At 37.7% G+C, this 6,091-nt stretch overlaps 1 long non-coding RNA gene across 1 annotated transcript; it reads right to left on the reverse strand.

Moving 5' to 3' along the window:
* Positions 1-286: 286 nt before the first annotated feature.
* On the reverse strand, positions 287-2,619 carry LOC131248690 (uncharacterized). The gene is made up of 3 exons (XR_009172342.1): positions 1,930-2,619; positions 1,150-1,838; positions 287-918 (listed from the first exon to the last, which is right to left on the reverse strand). It is a non-coding gene; the product is annotated as an uncharacterized LOC131248690 (long non-coding RNA).
* Positions 2,620-6,091: the final 3,472 nt, after the last annotated feature.

Here is a 6,091-nt window from a genome sequence, read left to right on the forward strand (position 1 = left end):
GAAAATCCTCCCTGTAGGATCCCAGGTCGGAACCTACCTCAGGAGCTGAGAATGGGGTACTAAGGAGGCTGTTGTAGCCAGAACCGACCATCGGGTTCCTTGTAAGTCCGATTACCGAGTCTGGGCGTGACATGCAGAAACCTACGGAACGGTACGGTCTAGGATACGGGTCTTACATGAATTATCAAAAGTTTCTCTTAACACTAATAAGTCATCGCCTTCCTTTTCAACTGAAGGCATGACTCCTTTACCGCTGAGATTACAGAAGCATGAACCTGAGAATTTTATCGGCTGAGAATTAAGACCTCTCTCATGTCCTGATAGTTTTTGTGCTAATAACATATTCTCAATGCAGATCTTAATCAAGGCAAATGAGATATTCTTGTAATCAGTTCTTTCATGGTTGGTTTGCTTAGTAGAGAGTCTGTGAACATGTATTTGGATAGATCTTCATTGACTTGAGTTTTTTTTCCTTCAGATTCCCATGATGTGTGATCATTTATTAATTGTTCTTTCCCTCTGTCTAGGCTCCCTTGTCACAATGATATCATCAACATTTTCTCAAATTTACCTGAATTCAATGATATGTTGCCCAGAACACCAATCCCAGTTAATTCTGGTATTATTTTCTATTATTGACTCCGTTTTTTGTTGATTTTCAATCATAAAAACAAAGACTATCCTTTGTGCATCTTATACTTTTAACAGTTGATGGTGTTCCACATCAGAAATTAATTTTCATATCCAATTTCTACAATCTTGAAATTTCCATTACGAAAAAATTTACAAAATTAGGTGATAGGGTTTCTTCAATCTCTTTCCCATCAGTCTTCACTCTGGATGCCTTTTGTCATACACACCCAAGCAAATTTATAGGATTCTCCCAACAAATGGCAAACACTTGCTACAACTAGAATCCTACAAATATAATATTACAAATGTTTGGAGAGAGTGATCAATTAAAGGTTTAAAGCATGAGACAAATGTTCAAGAAATTCAATTTGGATTTATGCCAGGAAGGTCATAGATGTGTACGGATGAGCGACCAAACTAAATTACAATAGCTAATAAAATAAAATAGAAATGGTCAAATTCTACTTCTATAGCATTCACATTAAGGGGCAGAGCACCAAATTGCAATAACAATACCTTTTAGGTTGGAAGGAACATAACTGCAACTTGAAGGCCACTTCTACATTGTAATATAAGGAAATATCGTTACAATTGACTTCCTTCTCAAGTTCTGCTACAGCAGAACCATAGATACAAATCACCAAAAATAGCAGGACTGGCCTAACCCTTAGGGCCATCACTGTTCAGATTTCAGATATAATTCACTGAAACAAATCACATATCCATTCCCACTTCCTTTGGGATAAGTCAGATTTTCCAGTCAATAAAACAACCGGAAAATAAAATTTGTTCTTCTTCATCTACCCACGTCAGCTAGACACATTCACTTGAGCCTAGCCTTCATGAGCACATGAACAATAAAATTAGAGAATTAGAATTGTAGAAATTCATTATCTTCTAAATGTGGATTGACTAATTTTCAAAGTATATGATTATAATGTTAGTTCCATGTTTCAGAAGCAATTCAAACTCTTAGTACTGATTGATCCAAGTAAACAAACACAAGAATTCAACCATACTATAGCCAACATGAAAATAATCCTTACCCCATGGATGAGTTTGCTCTTTGAAGCAACCTTTAATTTGAGAAAGGCTGGCTTCATGGTTTTCTTTATCAGATATGGTTTGAGAATGTCCATCACTGGTATGAGCTTGCCTTCCACTCAGTGAAAGGCCATCCTCCAAAATTCCTCGGTTCAATAGACCTGGAAAGACATTTCAGACAAAAGCATCCATCTTAATGCACAAATACCAAACATTAGCTTGTCCTCATGGTGGCATTGGTAGAAGATTTACCAGGGACTGCAATCCTCTCAACAGATCCTGTATGAAAGCCCACTGAGGAACCCAAAGATTTGTCTATGAGGCATTTCTGTTTAGCCTCATTTTCTATTCGAATTTGATACTCAAGATTTTCAGCAAGATTTCTTTCATTTACTTCAAGCTCCTCTTCTAGGTGTATAGCCCAAATTGTGATACTAATGGAAAGGATTTTAAAATGAACACACTGAATTGTAATTAATGCTTGTTGGACAAGTTTCACAATTTAATATTTAGAGCATCTGCCCGAATCCTGTAATTGTACTTAGATAAGAAAGAAGCTCCCAAATTAGCAAATATCAAAACAAAGAAGCAGCAAGCAGTATGCAACCACTTTTTTTTTTTTTTTTTTACCTATGAAATATGCCATAAAAATATAATATGGGAATCCTCTCTGTGTGTTGCCCTTTCCTAAAACTTCCCTCAATATAATTCCAATCAAAATTAGTTGACAAAAGAGTATAATTACAAATAAACATTTTTGGAATAGCTTTTTCAAGAAAATGTTGCTTGCATGACCATTATGCAAGAATGTCAATTGCTCAGTTTAAATCTCGAAGTCTAAAGTATAAGGCTAGGTGTTAAAAGGAGCATCTGAGAATTGTCCTATGTCATTTAAGAGAGCTCATCACTTGTAAAGGAAACATGAATTATAATAAAGGGCATTAAAAGATTGGAAGTCACCAAATCAATGTAATTCAAGACACGGGAAATTCCAGCGATTCCTAGTCACCGAATCAAACAACTACATAGCACAATGTATATTGAATGGTGTATTCAGGAAATTCCTATCTTTGTGAGTATATGTTAATAACATGCCACATGGAAAGTTCAAGTTCTAAGTTCTATACAAAACCAACCTGTTTCACATTGTCATAAACCATTGATGGGTTGGTGAAATCGATGACCACACTAACTGGTTTCGACTACTAAAGGAGAAAGAATCTCATCAGAATGAAATACTCAGGGCAGAGTCTGAACTGGAATCCAAAAAGTAAAATTCTAAAACATTTGACATCAGCGACAACAACTTCATGGAAGGTGAGAAACGAGGATGATATCCTTTCAAGATATAAATAATAAGAGGCAACAACAAATAGAGCAGGACTTTTTTTTTTGGTTAGCACGTTAGTGCACACACCCCACTGTTAGCCACAACACAAATAGAGCTGGACTAGCCACACCTAATTTGACTTGTATCATCCACCATGGAATTTATTTCTCAATGGAGTAAGCTAAAGGAGAAAGACCATTTATTTCAGTAAACAAACTTCCACTTCATCCTGAATAAATAAACCAACCGATCCAAGACAAACCTGAGCATAATCTGAGCAGTAAGAGTGTGTATGCATTTTCAGCTTTTCTTCACCATCTTTCCCAGTTTGTTGACTATCAATGGTGGCAGCTACAACACTAAATATCTTTGCGCCTTTAGTTGTCTGTAACAAAATGAACAATCAAATAAACATAAGTAAAAAATAATAAAAAAAATAGGGGAGAAAAAGAAGAAAACATAATGATTACAGCACCCAAATAACAATCTATAGAAGTAAAGTAAGTTTACAGCAAGTTTGGTATCCCCCTGGAAAGGATATCCCATTTTCTTTTTGTTTCGAACAAGAAAAAAATGCATTTGATTTGAGAATCTCATTCATTCACTTAATTATAAACAAAATAAGATAAAGAAGATAATTAAATCATTTATTCATTCTAAGTTCTTTTACATCCTTTTTCTCCTTTGATTCCAAAATAAAATGTTTATGAATTATAATATAAAACCAATATCAGGCACAGCATTATGCATAAGGGCATCAAGCACTAAGACACTATGCTAAATGCTGTGCTAGAAGCCATTGTGCACTGGCAGAGACTACTGTGTGCTGGGAGAAGTCATTGTGCGCTGGTAGAAGCTACTGTGCACTCCATCTTGTTGTGCGTTGTCTCTTGTTGTGCGCCAGCAGCATTACGTGCCACACAACACCTGTTCCGCATAATGGGTGCGGACTCTACCTCTCTCTTCTTTCGCAATCTTCTCCTTTTCCGTGATTGGTTGTTAATGACCCCCTTAGAGGGGTCATGGGGTATTTATAACTCTCACACGTGTCATCATGCCACGTAGGCATTGTGCATCATTCCTTTGCATGAACCTCACTGTGAGGATGGCTTTGTGCGGTCTTCAATGTGCAGATCACTTCATGCAGACTCCACTGTGCGGATCGCTTTGTGCGGTCTTCACTGTATGGATCTCTTTGTACGGTCTTCATTGTGCGGATCTCTTTGTGTGGACTCCTTCTGCACAACCATCATCTGCGCACAATGTTGATTTATGCACAATGATCTTTTGTGCACAACACTCATTTCTCACACAACGACTTGCACACAATGCTCATTTTGTTGTCTTTCTTTCTCTCTTTTTGTGCCTCAACAGATGCCCCCTTGATCCTTCATTTTTTATTTTTATATCTATAAAGTAAACAATGTAAGGTCAATAAAAAAATTATTCTAACCAATTTTGCATTCCTTTCCTCTATTGTGCGCATCATTAAATCCTTTGGCGCACAATCATTTTCTCTGTTAAGCGTCGCGCAACGTTTTGTGCACAATGCTTTCTGCACAATGGGCAAGAACTTGCCTATAAATACAGGACTTCTTCTTTTTCCTTCTATCTCATTTTCCACCTGCTTCATGTTTTTTTTTTTTTGCACTTCAAGCCGTTCTTCACGCAAATAGCGTTGTGCGCCAATCATGTTGTGCGCCGCACAACACCCCTCCCGCACAATAGGACTTAGCGCGTAACATTTTTCTACGCTCAATCTAGAATTTAGTGCAAGGACAGGTATCGTACAATGACATTGCGCATAATGAACTGGTGCACAATTAGTTCAGCGCACAATAGCTTGCGCACAGTCATTTTTAGCGCACAACATCTTGTGCACAATGAACTGGCACACAATCACTTTAGTGCACAATATCTTGTGCATAGTCATTTTTAGTGCACAATGACTTGTGCTTAAATGTAGATTTGGACTCCGAATTTATTTGCCCTTTCTCCTAAGCAATCTTTTATACTTCCCCTTTAACTTATTAAACTTCTCTTCCTGTATAGGTATCCGATGGCTAGCTTACAAAGACCTCTCATGTCTCCAAGTTCTGTTGGGCCTTCTGACCCGCAATCTGTCGAGACTTGTAGTTAGAAGAGACCCAGATCTACAGAAGGCTACTCTTCCTTTTTCAAAGAGCAAACTCCTATCATTATCAACTTTGTTGATTGTATCCAATGCTTGTCTGAACATATCCGCAGGGCTATACTGATAAAGGAAATAGAGGGACCTCCTGCCACAAGACAAGAATCTAATTGGAATGATTGGTTAAAATGCATGGCCAATTTTCGCACAGATGACACTCGTCCTTTTGATGCTGAAGCTTCTCCTACTCCGGCCATTTCGAAGCGAACAAGAGAAAAGAGTAAAGATGAAGCTTTCTAAGAAAAGATTTGGGAACACAATCGAAGGCATTTTCAAAATGCCTGAGATTCAATCAAGTTGAATGCCGAGGTGATCAAATTTCAGAACCCTTATAAAGACGAGACTATTGCTCTCCCTTTGCAACTTCAGCACCACCGGTCCATACTTCAAAGTGAACCGATTAACTATATGGCACAGAACAGGCTCCTGTATGTGTCGAATTGAGTGATCAAAGAACCGCAAATCCTTGAAGCTTATCTCACAAAGAAAGGCTTAACTCAAAAGATCGGGCAAATAAGATATATGTGCTTCCTCACACCATGTTACAATCCTCATTCCTTATACTTCACTCATTTCTTTGAAACGATTCAATAGCGCTTTCGTCATCGCTACTCCTTGTGGCGTAAGAAAGAATTTAGGACACAGGGTCTTTGGACTAATCATCCATATTACAACGCATGAGCCAAAGCGATCTTGAAGAAATAAGAAGATGTTCTTATTGCAGCAAAAATATATCATGTTATAGAAGCCACCTCAAAATTCTTTCAAAAGAATACGATGATTTATAAGAGCTTTCTGAACTACTGGTCTCCCACTTCAAATTCTTTCCATCTTTCGGTCGGAGAAGTAAGTATCACCTTATGGGATTTATATAGGATGGCTGGCCTGCTCAT

The sequence above is a fragment of the Magnolia sinica genome, chromosome 6, assembly GCF_029962835.1.
Source record: "Magnolia sinica isolate HGM2019 chromosome 6, MsV1, whole genome shotgun sequence".
Classification (NCBI taxonomy): Eukaryota; Viridiplantae; Streptophyta; class Magnoliopsida; order Magnoliales; family Magnoliaceae; genus Magnolia; species Magnolia sinica.